We start from the raw sequence: 17708 nt of genomic DNA, 5'->3' as shown, positions 1-17708 counted from the left end.
ACTTGTAACGAGCTTGCTCCATAATATTACACTGTAGTTCCTACACGGGTGCATAGAATCACAGAGACATACTCCATAGAATCCAGCCTTTCAGTCCATAGCATTCACACTGACCATCAAGGGCCCATTTATGCTAATCCTGCATTAACCTAACTTTTTATTCTTCCCACATTCTCATTAGCTCCCCCAGATTCTACCAGTGGATTGCACCAGGTTTAATTTACAGTGGCCAATTAACCAACTAGTTGACAGTGAGAATGTGCAGACTTCACACAAACAGTACTAGAGGTCAGGATTGAACCTGGGACTTCAGAACTGCGAGATTGCAGCTCTGTTAGCTGTGTATACTCAAAACAGCAGAGAACAACCTGCAACAGACGACTGGTCTGGCAAAAAGGCTACCCTCTGCATGAATCTTCACAGGGGCAGAGGATGGAAAAGTTGGATTTCTTTCCACTCTATTCCCCTCTTCTCCCAAGTGGCGTCCAAGTAATGTGCTGGACGTTGTTAATGTGTGATGATGGCAACTTCTCCAGGTTTTCCCTGTCCCTTTCTGGGACAGGTAGCAGTTATCGTGAAATCATTAAAGTCAAATGACCCTATTCACTCTGAGTTTACTGTGACTTTAAAATTTATAGTTTTAATTAAATTACTTTTCCACTGCCTATGCATGGAACAACTGAGTGCTTAGCCTTCTGCCATGGCACCTGACATAAAGAACCTCCAACTTATTAGCTGTATTTAATTAACCTTTGCATAAAATTGCAGCTGGAGATGGATCTTAAAAAGTACATTGAGTTAATTTTATTACCTTGTTTGAGAGACTTACTATGACTGGTCCCCTTGCAGCTTGAATAATATGTAATTGTACCTGATTTTTTCAGATCTTGCTATTATTAGTAGAGTAGTAGAGCTAATAGGACTTGATGTTTCAATCCCTATGATAAGTCGGCACTCTCAATGTTGGCAGTGGGCTTGGAGTGGTGACAAGGAGGGTAGGTACTTCATTGGGGTCATCAGGTGGGCACCCTCCTTTGACATTTCATTGACAAGCCCAGGACATCTCCATAGGGCTCAACGGTGCTACCTGGCGTCCCAGATAAACCCCCTCCCCCACCCCCCCCCCCCCCCCCCCAGTCCCATACCCTCCTGTCTTCATCTTGCAGCCCAGTTGTTCTCTTTCCTTTTAATCCAAATCCAATTACTGCTTTCTTCTGCTACATTTGACAAAGACTTGATTGCTTGTTCGAGTGAGTAACCCCTCACCCCAATCTTCTTCAATAGACTGGTCATAGATGTAGCCACAAATCCCCTACATCCCACTTCTACAAGGAAAATCTTGGTCTTCCAGCTATTCTGGGCAGCTTCAGTTGCCAATTCAGAGTACTTGGTCTTTTTCCTCTCATAAGGTTCTTCAACACCATCTTCCTATAGTACTGTCAATTCCACAACATATGCCAGCTTTGCTGTTGTGGACCACAGGACTATGTCTGGCTGGAGTGTTGTAGCCGCAATGTCTGGGGGAACACAAGCTGTTTTCCCAAGTCCATGTCCATTTTCCAATCCTGAGCAACCTGCAGAATGCTTACCTCTTTTGCTGTTACTTGGTGCTCTGGAGGTTGGCCTGCTGGTACAAATCGTGTGAGTGAACATTTCTTGCCAATGTTTGTGGGAGAGCATTTGTGGTAATTCACCTCTGTTCCAAGGTTGATGCCAGCTGACTGAGAACTAGGTTATGCTGCCAAGTGTACTGCCCCTGGCTGAGGTTCATGGTGCATCCTGTTAAAATGTGCCTTGGTGATCCAGGTGCTTGACAAAGAGAGCAAGTGGGGTCTTCTCCCCACCAGGTTCAGGTTCAGGTTCTGGGGTGTTGGTAGGAGGTCATAAGTGGCTCTGATGACAAAACTTAGCCAAGATCCCTCCATCTCCCAGATGTCAGGCCAGCTGAGTTTCCTCTTTTCCAGGCTCTCCCAATTAGTCCATTGGCCCTGCTTGGCCATTGAGACGGCCCTGGCGTGTCACTCTGCCTCCTCCTGTCTTCTCACCTCCTCCACCACGAGCCGTCTCTTCTGCACTGATGTTGCCTTGTGCCATTGAAGAGCCTTTGGGACAAGCCTGTGCCCGGCTCTCCCAAGCTGGACTTGGCCAACCACATCCCTGAAGTGAAGAGCACACTTAGCACTCTGAACAGCTTCAGATGGGGTCCACTTCCTCCCCGTTGCCACATGGGGAACCACTGTTCGAATAACAGTATCTTCAGATTCAGAGAGGGTCGTGGCCAACCTTGCTTTGGTGCATTTGAATTCTTCCACAATACTTGCAATTGGTAATCCTAATTTGCCATTCTACAATGCTCAAGTCCAGTTGGACTGTACGGGAAGCCACTGTTTCACATGTGTGCTGATCACTCTTTCAAGCTTTTCCACCTTGTTGACAGGGATTTCATACACTGTTAAAGGCCACATGAGTCTTGGGAGTATGCCGAACTGGAAGCACCACAGCTTGAGTTTTCCTGGCAGCCAGGTCTTGTTGATGCAAGCTATGTACATGATGGTAGTGTTTTTTAGTTGTTTAAACTGCTCAGTGTCCTTGAGCTTAACATCATACCATCGACCCAAGCTCTTCACTGGCATTTCTGAAACAGTTGGGACAGGTGTTCCGTCTATATGAAATCTGATCCATGACTTGACCTTTGACAATGGAGGTGCTTCTGCACTTGCTGGGCTTGATCTTCATCCTCGCCCATGTGATGTTTTGATGAAGCTTTTGCAGAAGTCTCTTGGTGCAGGGGACAGTTGTCGTCAGTATTGTTATATCGTCCATATAGGCTCGTATTGGTGGTAACCGCTGACCAAACTGTAGCCGTTTTCCTCCTGCAACCCATCTTGAGGCTCTGATAATGAGCTCCATTGCCATAGTGAAGGCCAATGGGGAGATGGTGCACCCCACCATGATGCCTACTTCCAGTGGTTGCCAAGCTGTGGTGAAGTCAGATGTTGTGAGACAAACTTGCATATCCTGGAAGTAGTGTTTTACCAGATTTGTTATTGTTGCAGGCACCTGAAAATTCAAAAGCAGTCCACAGTAGGGAATGAGGAACTGATCCATTGGCATTGGCCAGGTTGAGGAACAAGACATGCAAATCCTTTCCTCCTTTCTTGGCCATATGGATTTGATGCCATATGACACTGGTATGTTCGAGGCAACCCAAGAAGCCTGCTATGCCAGCATTTTGGATTGATGTGTCAATGAAATAATTTTGTTTCAGATACTTTGTAAGTCTTTGCGCCAGCACGCTGAAAAAGATTTTGCCTTCTTTGTTCAGAAGGTTTATTTGGCAAAACTCTTTGATGGGGACAAGTTCTTTGGGGATCAGAATTCCACCCCCCTCTTTCTCCACCCTCCCCCCCGCTCTTCTCCAGGCTTTGGGGATCACTTGCTTTTCCCACGCAATCCTCATATTTCTCCAGAGAAATTTCAGAACATCCGGGGCGTTCTTGTAAAGACAATACGGAACACCATTAGGGCCTGGCGCTGACGCCGATCTTGCCTTCTTCACTGCCTCTTTCACCTCACTCAGCTTTGGAGGGTTATGTTGTGAGGGTGAGATTGGTGGAAAGTCAGCTGGGACAAGTATCAGTTCATCTTTTAGCTCATCAGTGTCGATGGTTCTAAGATGTCTTTCAACCTCTTTTGATGCTTTCAAGGATCCGCTTTTCTCTTTTGTGAAAATACTTTCACATATTTAAAGGAATCTTTGTAGAAGTCTTGTTTTTTCCTTTTTGCCTCGTTTCCTTAAATTCTCTGCTCTGCGCAGCTTTGAGTGCATCTGTTTTAGGTCCGCTTGAAGGAGGTTGATGCCCTCCCTTTCCTCAGCTGTTGCTTTTTTCCATGACTTCCTCAGGCCTCTTCTTTCTTTAACAAGTTGTTGGATTTCCTGGAGATGACGGGATTTAGGGGGAGGAGGCAAATCTTTCCTGCTGACTTTTTTCTTCACTCCAAATTTCTCCTTTCCGTAGCTGTAGGTCAGGTCGCCCATCTTCTCCAACTTCTTTTTTGCTGATCCCTTGATGCCACTTAAGATCAGGCTCACATCTGCATTGATGGTTTCCTACTCCTTGCTGTTAGACTTTGGCCATTTCACCAACGGCTTACATCCTTGCATGTTCTCCACTTTGCGATGTACCTGGCTGTGTCTTGGACTACTGCTTTTTTAAAAAAAAATTTTAATTGAGTTTTCAATGATTACAGAAGAAAAGAAAAAAAATCAGCCCTTCCCCCCCCCCTCCCCTTAACCCCTCCCCCCTAACATATCCCTATAGAAAGAAAGAAAGAATGCTTGGATATCGGAAGATCCCCACATGCTCCATGGAGTTCATAATAGCTTTAGTATATATATATATTTATTTCTTTCCCCAAATAACCAGTAATTTTATCTTCGGAGCACCTATATATTTAGTCCTATCTTTTGTAAATAAGGGCGCCAAATTTTCAGAAATGTTTCATATTTATCTCAAATTATAAATAATTTTTTCAAGTGGAATACAGCTAAAGATTTCATTCTTCCAACGATCTATACTTAAGTATGAATCCGATTTCCAAGTAACTGCAATAGCCTTTTTGGCTACTGCCAATGCAATTTTTATGAAGTCTTTCTGATATTTATTCAATTTGGGTTTTGGTTTTATCCCTTCAATATCACCTAGTAAAAATAATATTGGGTTATGTGGAAGTTGTGTTCCAATAATTTGTTCCAGTAAAACTCTTAAATTTGTCCAAAAAGGTGGAATTTTAAAACAAGACCAAGTAGAATGTAAAAAAGTACCAATTTCTTGATTACATCGGAAGCATTGACCAGATAAATTTGGGTTTAATTTATTTATTTTTTGTGGTGTAATATATAATTGATGTAAAAAATTATATTGCACTAATCTTAGCCGGACATTTGTTGTATTTGTCATACTGTCAAGACGTAGTCTTGACCAACTTGTTTCTTCAATTTTAATATTCAAGTCAGTTTTCCATTTTTGTCTTGACTTATGAATTCCTTGTTTAATTGCCTGTTTTTGAATCAAACTATACATACAAGAAATAATTTTTTTAATTTTTCCTTTTTGAATTAAAGTTTCTATTTCATTAGGTTTCGGCATTAACATTGTTTGACCCAGTTTATCTCTTAAATAAGCCCTTAATTGAAAATAACAAAAAAGAGTGTTGTTTGATATTTTGTATTTATTGTTTAATTGATCAAATGACATTAATATACCTCCTTCAAAACAGTCTCCTATATATCTAATCCCTTTTTGAAACCAGTTGTATAAAAGTTGGTTATCCATTGAAAAAGGAATAAGTTTATTTTGATTTAAAGGTCTCTTTGCTAATAAAGATTTCCTTATCTCATCGTCAACATTTATCTTATTCCATAAATCAATCAAATGTTTTAATATAGGAGATTCTTTCTTTCCCCATATCCATTTAGATTTCCACTTATATATAAAATCTTCTGGTATATTTTCTCCTATTTTATCTAGTTCTATTCTAATCCATGCTGGTTTATCTTCATCAAAAAAAGATGCAATAAATCTAAGTTGATTTGCTTTATAGTAATTCTTAAAATTTGGAAGTTGTAACCCTCCTAGGTCAAATTTCCATGTCAATTTTTCCAACAATATTCTTGACATCTTACATTTCCAAAGGAACTTCCTCACACATTTATTTAACTCTTGAAAAAAACTTCTGGGGTAGTTGTATTGGTAGTGTTTGGAATAAATATTGTAATCTAGGGAATATATTCATTTTTACAGCATTTACTCTGCCTACTAATGTTATTGGTAACATCATCCATTTATCAAGATCTTCTTGAATTTTTTTCAATAATGGTAAATAATTTAATTTATATAAATTCTTTATATCATTATCAACTCTTATACCTAAATATTTTATACCATTTATCGGCCATCTAAATTGAGTTATTAATCGACATTGACTATAATCTCCTTTAGTAAGAGGTAGAATTTCACTTTTATCCCAATTTATATTGTAGCCTGATAGTTTCCTATATTCTTCCAATCTAGAAGATGATTTACGTAGCGAATACAATGGGCTTGATAAATAAAGCAGAACATCGTCAGCAAATAAGTTAATCTTGTATTCCTCCTGGTTAACTCTGAAACCCTTAATATCTGGGTCCATTCTAATTAATTCAGCTAATGGTTCTATCGCCAACACAAATAAAGCAGGTGATAATGGACAACCTTGTCTAGTTGACCTTGTTAACTGAAATGATGTTGAAATTTGACCATTTGCCACTACTTTAGCTTTGGGATTGGTATTTAAAGTTTTAATCCATTTTATAAAGGATACTCCTAATCCATATTTTTCCAATACCTTAAATAAAAAATCCCATTCCAATCTATCAAATGCTTTTTCTGCATCTAAAGCAACTGCCACACTCATTTCCTCCCTCTTTTGTGCCAAATGAATTATACTAAGTAACCAGGTTACATTATCTGCCGATTGTCTATTTTTGATAAATCCTGTTTGATCCATATGTATTAATTTTGGTAAGTATTTAGATAATCTACTAGATAAAATTTTTGCTATTATTTTATAATCGGTGTTTAACAAAGAAATAGGACTATATGATGTGGGCTTTAAAAGATCTCTATCTTTATTTGGCAATACTATTAAAATAGCTGTCGAAAAAGATTCTGGAAGTTTATGCGTTCTTTCCGCTTGGTGTATTAACTCCATAAAAGGAGGAATTAGTAAATCTTTAAACTTTTTGTAAAATTCGGGTGGAAAACCATCTTCTCCTGGGGATTTATTACTCTGAAGTGATCCTAGAGCTTCTTCGACCTCTTTTAATGTAAAAGGTAAATCTAATCCCTTCTGTTCTTCCGAATCCAATTTTGGAAGAGTTATTTGTGATAAAAACCTTTCTATCTCGACATCATCTTTTTGTGATTCTGATTGATACAGCTCAGAATAAAAATTGTTAAAAGTATCATTAATTTCTAAAGGTTTATAAGTAATTTTATTTACACTCGTTCTAATTGCATTTATCGTTTTGGAAGTCTGGTCTGTTTTTAACTGCCAAGCAAGAATCTTGTGTGATCTCTCACCTAGTTCGTAATATCTCTGTTTAGTTCTCATAATTGCTTTTTCTGTTTGATATGTCTGAAGTGTATTGTAACTTCTTGTCTTCGTTTTTCTTCTGTCATATATCTCTGAGATTCTTTTTCTAATTTTGTAATCTTTTTCCAATTGATCTATTTCTACCATATATTCCTTCTTAATTTTAGAAGTGTAACTTATTATCTGGCCTCTCAAATATGCCTTCATTGCTTCCCACAATATAAATTTATCATCAACTGAATGTGAATTTGTATCTAAAAAAAACTGAATCTGCTTTTTCATAAAATCACAAAAATCTTGACGTTTTAATAATATTGAATTAAATCTCCATCTGTAAATCGATTCCTCTTTATCCATCATTATCATTGTCATTATCAAGGGGGAATGACCTGACAATATTCTTGCTTTATATTCCATATTTTTCACTCTGTCTTGAATATTCGTTGATAATAGAAAAAAATCTATCCTTGAATAAGTTTTGTGTCTATTTGAATAAAATGAATAATCTCTTTCTTTTGGATTAATTCTTCTCCATATATCAATCAAATTTAAATCTTTCATCAATGATAAAGTTAATTTTGCTACTTTTGATTTTGTAACAAACTTTGTTGATCTATCTAAAACTAGGTCTAGACAAAAGTTAAAATCTCCACCTATTAATATTTTATCTTGTGCGTCAGCCAAATTCAAAAAGGTCTCTTGTATAAATTTTACATTTTCATTTGGTGCATAAATATTCATAAGAGTCCATAGTTCTGAAAAAATTTGACAATGAATAATTATATATCTCCCCGCCGAATCAATTAATACATTTTGTATTTTAATTGGTAAAGTTTTATTTACCAAAATTACAACTCCCCTCACCTTTGAATTAAATGAGGCTGCAATAACCTTTCCGACCCAATCTCTTTTTAATTTCTGATGTTCTATCTCTGTTCAGTGTGTTTCTTGTAAAAAAAAAAGCTATATCTATTTTCATTTTCTTAATGTATGTTAAAAATCTTTTTCTTTTCACCGGTCCATTAAGCTCATTAACATTAAAACTTTAAAAATTCAGTAAATTAGTCATTATTTGTAGTACCTTGGGGAATCTTTTAAAAATTCTCCATGTTGCTATGTGTCTCCCCCCCCCCCCCCCCCCGATCATCCAGGCAAAGAAAAAAAGATAGAAGAAAAATAGATTATAAAGAAAAAAGTAACAAAATACCCCCTATTAATGTTGTGGATTAAAAAAAAACACAACATTACCCCCCACCGTTGTACGGGTCATGGTGATCGCCATGATTACACACGTGAATCCCGTAGCAATCGATCCAAAGTTCCCCCAGCTCCCCCGTAACATAAAAAAGTATATATACGAGAAGAAGAAAAATGTCACTACTCTCAATTAATATTTCTCAAATTTTTACCTTTCTCCCCCCTGTATCATATAATTACGAATATGTTTAAATATTCTTTTGTCCTTAAATGTCCATCAATTCCATTCAGTGTCCCTGTCTTCATCTTTAATCCGTTTCACTTTTAAATCTTTGGCTGTGGTTAGCGAATATTTGGAAGTTTTTGTGCAAGCTCTTCCGCATCCCGATAATCAGTAAAAAATCTTTTTCCGTCATCCAAAAAAATGATCAGGGTTGCCTGGTGATGCATTATAAATTTATAACCCTTTTCCCATAAAACTTTTTTCACTGGGTTAAATTCTTTCTTTCTCTTCAAAAGGTCATAATTTATATCAGGATAGAAAAGAACTGTTTTCCCTTCTATCATCAATGGCCCATTTCTCTTTCTGGCACGTTGGGCAGCCGCCTTCAGGATCTTTTCTTTATTTTGATATCTTAAGCATCTTATCAAGATTGATCATGGGTTTTGATCAACTTGAGGTCTTCACCTTAAGGCTCTGTGAGCCCTTTCAATTTCAATTAACTGAGTTCCTTCTTCCATTTCCAAATTTTCCGGGATCCATTTTTGAAAAAAATTTATTGGATCCTCTCCCTCTACACCTTCTTTAAGTCCAACAATCTTAATATTATTTCGTCTACTAAAATTTTCAAGCATATCCACTTTTTCCAACAACTGTTTTCTTTCTGATGTCCAGGCAGAAATATTGTCTTCCATTTTATTCATTCTTTCAACGATGTCTCCCGTTGTTTCTTCCAAGTCTTTAATTTTCTTATCCATTTTGTCCTGTTTTTTCATCATTTTGTCAAACATAATCTTCATATCTTTAATATCTTTTTTTACTATTTTTATTGCTTTTAATTCATGCATTATTTGCACCAAAGTTTTTCCGATATCTCCAGAAAAACTTTTACCTTCATCTTCGTCTGATTTATCCAGAGAATCTGAATCTGCCTCTGATTCACTTTCACTTCCAGTTCCAATCGTAGCTGGGATTTGTAGTTCAGGTTGCTCGTGTTTGCGCATTCCCCTTCCTTCACGCATGCGCAATCCTTGTTGCTCTTTTTCTTTGGAGACGGTTGATGTTACTGCAGCTTCCTGTTCTGTATCGCTGGAGGTAAAATGCACTTGAGCCCGCAGCTCTTTCGTGGCGCCGGGCCCCGATTCTTTTCCAACTTGTGCCGTCTTCAAGGTAGTAGTTTTCTTCTGCTTCTGCTTATGAGACATATTTTGGAACAATCCTGAGTAGTTTATAAGTAACTTTTAGAAAGTATTTACTAACTTTTCTTCACTTAAACATTAATTTACTGATTTTTACGGGAGAGCTGTATTTCCACGTCTCGATCCTACATCATCACGTGACGTTCTCCCCCCCCCCCCCCCCCCCGGACTACTGCTTGTGCCTGAAACTTCTTCCACATCCCGTAGGGTGCTGATACTCTGCGGACCCTGCCGCTGAGTTTCATCTGACTGATTTGACCTTCCTCTTAACAGAATCTGGTCAATGCGGGGCCTTGGGTTGGAGATTTTCAAGCATTTCTTCCGTCCTTGATGAATTTTAAGACCACGAGTTGATGTTACTTTAGTCTAGCCACACCTACAGGTCTGAAGAACGTGTCCAACTGCCGGTTTCTTGAGAGATTTGCCGCTTTCTTGATTCGTTGTTGTGTCCATGCCAAAATTTTTTATCAAGAGGTGGATCAGAGAGTCTTCTTGCGACCCCGCTTTCACAGACTCAAGGGATATACTTCTCTTTAAATTTTCCGTAGCCAAGTGAGAGTGGCTCTTGTGCCCTGACAAGGTGACGGAGCCCGCTGTTATGGGTAGCTAGCCCATAACAGTCCCATCAGGGGTCTATTTCCTCCTGTCAGCTGTCTTTCCAGCTGTCACACAGTCTTTCCCTTGTTGTCAGCTGCACTTTCACAGCAGTCACTGGTTTTCGCCGGAAGGTCAGTAGGACTAGATCATTTCTGTTTGAGAAGAAAAGCAAACCCTGTAATCTCCCATCTCCCCTTTGCCCATTAGTGATAGGCACATCCTGATTTGTGTGTGAATCACAGTGTTGAATAGAATATTGTAGGTATTACAACCACTGGCATCTGTTGAACTCTGAACAAGTTTTCTTAAACAAAATGAAATAACCAGCATATCCCAAAATAATTCAGAGCAATTGGAATACTTTTAACACATAGTCCCTGTTTCATGGTGGGCAAATCTCCATAAAATTCAAACACAAAGTACACTGCAGATGCTGTGGTCAAATCAAGACGTACAAACAAGCTGGAGAATTGTCTGTGATAGCATGGCTCTCCTCAGTTGTCTTATAAAGGCCAGGCTTTTCTTTTCTCATTTTAAAAAAAAAAAGTCAATAGACAATAGGTGCAGAAGTAGACCATTCGGCCCTTCGAGCCTGCACCGCCATTTTGAGATCATGGCTGATCATCTACTATCAATACCCTGTTCCTGCCTTTTCCCCATATCCCTTGATTCCCCTAACCATAAGATACCTATCTAGCTCCTTCTTGAAAGCATCCAGAGAATTGGCCTCCACTACCTTCCGAGCAGTGCATTCCAGACCCCCACAACTCTCTAGGAGAAGAAGTTTTTCCTTAACTCTGTCCTAAAATGACCTACCCCTTATTCTCAAACCATGCCCTCTGGTACTGGACTCTCCCAGCATCTGGAACATATTTCCTGCCTCTATCTTGTCCAATCCCTTAATAATCTTATATGTTGCAATCAGATCCCCTCTCAATCTCCTTAATTCCAGCGTGTACAAGCCCAGTCTCTCTAACCTCTCTGCGTAAGACAGTCCAGACATCCCAGGAATTAACCTCGTGAATCTACGCTGCACTTCCTCTACAGCCAGGATGTCCTTCCTTAACCCTGGAGACCAAAACTGTACACAATACTCCAGGTGTGGTCTCACCAGGGCCCTGTACAAATGCAAGAGGATTTCCTTGCTCTTGTAACCTGGTTCAGTTTTATTAATAAACTGGAAGCTTAAATCTTTGGGCACTAGTCTTCGTAAATTCTATTTGTTTTATGTGGAGGTGCCTTCACAAATTGATGGCTATTATGTGTGTAAAACAAAAATGAGTGTAATGATCTAATAATTATGAAAATAGCACATGACTAAAACAGACAGTTTCACTTCAAGGCCGCAGCAAGCCTGATTTGGGTTAGGTGAGTGTCAAGCTGGCATAAGTGGTTTTGGGATGTTACCTGCATAATGGACAGCTTCCACTGGGGTTTATGCTGAAACTTGGGCCCTAAACTGGTGGAAACAATTCTAAAACTCAACCTCCTCATTAAAGTATTGATACAGGAAGATAAATGGTAGAATCAGAGGCAGTGCTGGAATATCCCGTCATTGGAATAGCTTTGTGCTGACAGAAGGTTGGGAAATTGATATGGCTGTGAGTGTAGGAATTTGCCTGATGCACTGACTGGTTCAGAAAATGTCAGCTTCAAGAACACCCAAGCTTGTAACAGTGAGGGAGAAACTCAGGATATCAGCTGCAGCAATTCCTGTAAGACATGAACTTTTGGGACAGGGCAGTAAACACAGGCTTTGCCAGCAATTAAGTACTTCACGCAAAAGAACTTTTAAAAAGTGATCATGCCCTGAAAGAACTGATCAGCCATCTTGTATATGCAGCAATTGACTGAGTCATTATTATACGTAGCATACAATTTTTGCACACCCTAGAACTTATGAGCTTTTATTTTTCTCTGTGATTTATTAATTAGTAACATTTGAAACAAATTGTTTCAGTCAACAAACAAACTCTTGGTTATGCTGGAATTGTATACAGTGTTTCTTCAACCTATATTTTAGTAGTATTTGTATTCTAGTTGCCACAATGCAGAAAAGGGTGATTACTGTAGAGAGGGTGCACAAAATACGTTAAAAAAAAATTGTTAGAAGTGAAACATGTTTACTGCAAGGGAATGTTTGGATTGTTTGGGATTATATACTTTGGAACAGAAAAGGCTGAGAGGTGATTTTATTGAGCTGTTTAAAATTATGAAGGACTAAATAGATTTTGCTTAGCAAAGAGGTAAAAGCGCTGGGAACATGACTTAATGTAAAATAGCTAGATTACAAGTGATGAAAATATTTACACTCAGAGTAGTAAAGGTTCTGAAATACTGGTAGCGAGAGAAGTCCTGCCCACATTTTAAAAAGTGCCTTTATGTGCATTTGAAAAGGTTTGACATGTAGACCCATACCTTAGAACCTATTGGAAAGTGGGAGTAGACCAGGAGCCCTTCTACTGCTAGCATATAGCATGCTAGCTGGGCTGAATGATTTTCTTCCGTGGCATAGGTTTTCTATGATTCTATTAAGTTAAACGATGCTGTGCTTTGATGGGGAGCTATGATTTTGGAATATATTGTTGAAGAAGGGACTGACAGAGGTATGACTCAGGAGGTGGTTACATTTGATTGGAATGGGACACAGGCAGGGATGATGGCAGAACAGCAATGGCTGGAGTTTCTTGGGACAATTCGGAAGGTGCTGGATAGATACATCCCCAAAGAAGAAGTATTCAAAAGGGAGAATCATGCAAATGTAGCTGACAAGGGAAGTCAATTACAGCATAAAAGGAAAAGAGAGGGCATATATGTAACCCTCTCACCAGGCTCGTGTGCAAACTTGGCTTGATAGCTAACCCTGCTGCTGCAAGCCTCCTCCTCCCTCATTGTATTTTCCTCCTCTTCTCTGATCAGTTCCACCAACCATGGAGGAGGATGCATCTTATGAGACATTCGCATGCTTAAAGCAATCATGTCACGTGACAGCCCGCCCTTCACAACTTGCTCCATCCTTAACTGAATTATTTCAGCCACTTTTTGTCACAAGCAATGCAGCTGTCTCTCCAGCCGGAAAATGTAGGCAGTTAAGTTTCTCCCCTTGTGTGCCTGAACCTCATCATAGCTCCGTTGGGCTATCCGTCATGCCAAAAACATTTTCTAACAATTGTCATCCATGGATGTGACCAACGGGTTTTCTGCCATTAGGGATCTCACCACCTCAGCACCTTGACCATTTAGGCTCTCTACTAGCCTCTGTTTTTTCATATTATTTAACCACTGCCACTCATTCAGTAACTGAGATATCTGCTCTGCCCAAGCCTCATTTTTTCTCCCCTTCAGGGCTGGGCTTGACTCCAGAGAACATTCTCAGCCTATAATAACATGGTATTTATCCACCCGAGATGTAATAGCTGAAGCCAGCTCAAAATTTCCATCAACTGTTGAAGTACCCATTAGACCTTTCACATCAGACAACTCCTTTTCCTCACTTCACAGAAACGAGAAAGTCTTCACCCTTAGCTACATGCCCCCTTTCTCTAAAATATGGACTGCCCATAGCCATGCTTTTCCAGGTGCCTGTATCCTATCAGGCAACACTGCTAGTCTGGACCAACACAATATCCTTACTAGCCAATTGGTCAGAACACCTTTCAACCAGTGTAACTTTCTCCAATACTTTTACAGAATTTAGCACTCTATAATTAGCAGTTCATCAGGGCTTCAGATATCCACCCTGCTCAGAACACAAGCATTATTTGTGGATAATCTCTTTGATTTGCACCAAACTTTAATCCTTTAAACACTTTCCCCAGCATTAGTTTAAACAGGGGTTTAAACACACAAACCACTTATTCAATTCTCAAAAGGATTCACACAGCATACGAAATCCTCAGACAAAATGTAACCCTGTCACCGAGCTCGTATTGCAAACTTGGCTTGATACCTAACTCTACTAACAGTCTCATGATTCAGCAGTGAGAAGGCAGCTTTTCATAAACAATATACATCTAGAGTTAGTATGATTTGGTGTTCAACCAAACGGGAAAGTTTGGATGTTCTGATTGACAAAACCTTGATTTGAAGTAATGCTATGTAAATACCCACACAGAATTACTGGTCGCCAAGAAATAATAAATCGTACACCAGCATAAAATTATAAGGAAAGTATATTTACCAATCTCAGCTTTATCAAACAGTTATTTAGAGGAAGAAATGAAAGGGGATAAAAATAAAAGCAGTTGGAACAGCCTAAATGTGCACATGACTATTGGAGCTCATCTCTTCCAAAAGCTGGGTATACCGCTACTCACAGCACTGAATTGTCATCACCATTCATCGATAGATCTTCCCATCCTGGACTACTTTGTCTTTCTAATCACTCCCTGCAATAGCCTCTTACCGACAGATCAAATCCTTCTTGATCTTCTCCCCCTCACATCTCCCGCAAAAAGACGACAAACCTGTCACAGATCTCTCTCTGCCCAGCCCTCTCTAGAACCTTCTCCTGATTCCACCATCCTGATTGGCTAACACAACATTCCTAAGTTGAACAACTTGACCCCTTATCTTTAGCCAAAACCAAAACATTCTACCAGCAGGACACATTGTTTTTACAGAAAACTTCTAGAATGAAATACCTACTGCATAGTAGTAGAAAGCTTAAGCAGGGTGTTACATATAATATAGCAAAAATTAGTGGGAAATTAGAGGATTGGGAAGCTTTTAAAAACCAACAGAGGGCAACTGAAAAAAGCTATAAGGAAAGTAATGATTAAGTATAAAGGTAAGCTGGCCAATAATATAAAATAAGATATCAACAGGTTTTTGAATATATCAAAAGTTAGAGAGGTGAGAGTGGGATATTGGAGCACTGGAAAACAAAACTGGAGAGGTAGTAATGGGGGTAAGTCACCTGGGCCAGATGGACTGCACCCCAGGGTTCTGAAAGGAGTAGCTGTAGAGATTGTGTAGCCATTAGCAATGATCTTTCAAGAATGACTAGATTCTGGAATGGTTGGAAGGACTGGAAAATTGCAAATGTCACTCCACTAAGTAGTGAGGGAGGCAGAAGAAAGGAAATTGGAGGCCAGTTATCCTGACTTCAGTATTGGTGGAGTCCATTATTAAGAATGTGGTTTCGGGGTATTTGCAGGTACATGATAAAATCGGCCAAAATCAGCATGGCTTCCTTAAGGGGAAATCTTGCCTGATAAGTCTTTTGGAATTTTTTTGAGGAAATAATGGGCAGGATAGGCAGAGGAGTGTCAGTGGATGTGGTTTACATGGATTTTCAGAAGGTTTTTGACAAGATGCCACACATGAGAAGAGACCATACTATTTACAGGAAAGATAGCAGCATGAATAGAAGATTGGCTGACGAGCAGGAGGCAAAGGGAGGGAATAAGGAGACCCTTTTCTGTTTTTGCAGGGGTGGTGCTGGGACCACTTCTTTTCAAGTTTTCTGTCAGTGATTTGGATGGTGGAATTGATGGCTTTGTGGCCAAGTTTGCGGACACTACGGAGATACATAGAGGTAGGCAGCGTTGAGGAAGCAGGAGGTTTGCAGAAGCACTTAGATTGGGAGAATGGGATAAATTGTGGCAGATGGAATATAGAGTAGGGAAATGTACAATCATGTACTTTGGTAGAAGGAATAAAGGCATAGACTATTTTCTAAACAGGGCAATGTTTTTTAATAGAGTAAAGGTACTTTGGAGTCCTTGTGCAGGATTTCCTAAAGGTTAACTTGCAAGTTGAGTCACTGGTAAGGAAGGCAAATGCAAATTCAGCATTTATTTCAAGAGGACTAGAATGCAAGGCCAATGATGTAATGTTGAGGCTTTATAAGGCATTAGTCAGATCACTCTTGGTGCATTGCAAAAAAATTGGGAGCCCTTGTCTAAGCAGAAATGTGCTGGTATTGGTAAGGGTCCAGAGGAGTTTCATGAGAACAAAAGGGTCAGCATTTGGGGAGCAGTTGATGACTCTGGGCCTCTACTTGGAGTTTTGAAGAAGAGGGAGGATCTCATTGAAACTTAACTGGATATTGAAAAGCTTAAATAGAGTGGATGTGGAGAGGGTGTTTCCTATAGTGGGTGAGTCTAGGACCAGAAGGCACCACCTCAGAATGGAGGGATATCCATTTAGAACATAGCTGAGGATGAATTTCTTTAGCCAGAGGGTAGGAATCTGTGGATGTGGAGGCCAAGTCATTAGGTATATTTAAAGTGGAGGCTGATACGTTCTTGATTAGACAGGCACCAACAGTTACAGGGAGAAGGCAGGAGAATGGGATTGAGAGGGATAATAAATTAACAATGATGGAATGGTGGAGCAGACCCCATGGGTCGACAGGCCTAATTCTGTTTCTATGGCTTAAGTTCCAAGCCAAGATTGAGTCTTGCAGATGGTGCAATCTTATCTCTAATTATCTCTATCATCCCTCCATTTGAGCTTTCAGCCATAAAACATACGGTTTTTATTCCCCAGTGAGGTAATTGAGCCCTCTCCCAGTGAGTTCTTATTTTACCTCGAATCCTAATTATCTTGAATTCTCAGCACCACAGTGCATACAACTGTGTTTTTCTGATGTAGTTGTCACATAATTCATTGATCTTGAAGCTGCTTTAAAAAAATTGAGGTTATGACTTTTAAGTTCTCACTATTTACCCAACATAGCTAGAGAGGAGAGGGGGAAGAGAGAGAGAAGTGAGAGTGTGACAGACACACACACACTCTTCCGCCGCTATCGGAAGATAGAGCGTTCCTATGAAACTGTTTGTAGGCCGAAATGTCGTAAAGCAAAGAAGCAATTACCATTAATTTATATGGGAAAAATATTTGAGCGGGACAAAATTGGTTTACTTGAAGATCAGCGTAGTTATCTATGCATGGAGCCGCAAGTGATGGGGCAGATTGTAACTAGATTTTTTGCATCTGTTTTTACTTGGGAAATAGACACAGCGTCTATAGAACTGAGGTAAAACAGTATTGAAGTTATAGACCATATCTAGATTACATCCAGAGGGTAGCAGGGGTTCCCTCTATGTAGGTAGAATGAGAAGTCCTTCCCACATTTGAAAAGTGCTTGTATGTGTATTGTGCTTGCATCATGAGGCAAATTAGGGTAGATAAATCCCTAGGGCCTGCCTAGGTGTTCCCTCAGTCCTTGTGGGAGGCTAATGCAGGGATGTTGGCAGAGGTGTTAAAATGTTAGCCACAGGTGAGGTGCCAGAGGAGTGGAGGATAGCTAATGTTGTTCAGTTGGTCAAGAAAGACTGTAAGAATAATTCTGGTGAGCCTGATGTCAGTCATGGATAAAGTATTGGAAGGTATTCTAAAGAACAGGATAC

The 17708-nt window shown here is 39.5% G+C and overlaps 1 protein-coding gene across 6 annotated transcripts in view; it reads left to right on the top strand.

The window, feature by feature from the left end:
• The window catches only part of exd2 (exonuclease 3'-5' domain containing 2), a 423296-nt gene that overhangs the window by 386310 nt on the left and 19278 nt on the right, over positions 1-17708 (top strand). The gene's annotated exons all lie outside the window — the stretch shown is intronic.

The sequence above is a fragment of the Hemitrygon akajei genome, chromosome 3 (genome assembly GCF_048418815.1).
Source record: "Hemitrygon akajei chromosome 3, sHemAka1.3, whole genome shotgun sequence".
In the NCBI taxonomy this organism is placed as follows: Eukaryota; Metazoa; Chordata; class Chondrichthyes; order Myliobatiformes; family Dasyatidae; genus Hemitrygon; species Hemitrygon akajei.
The sequence above is the reverse complement of the archived record's forward strand: the minus strand, read 5'-3'. Positions and strand labels throughout refer to the sequence as shown.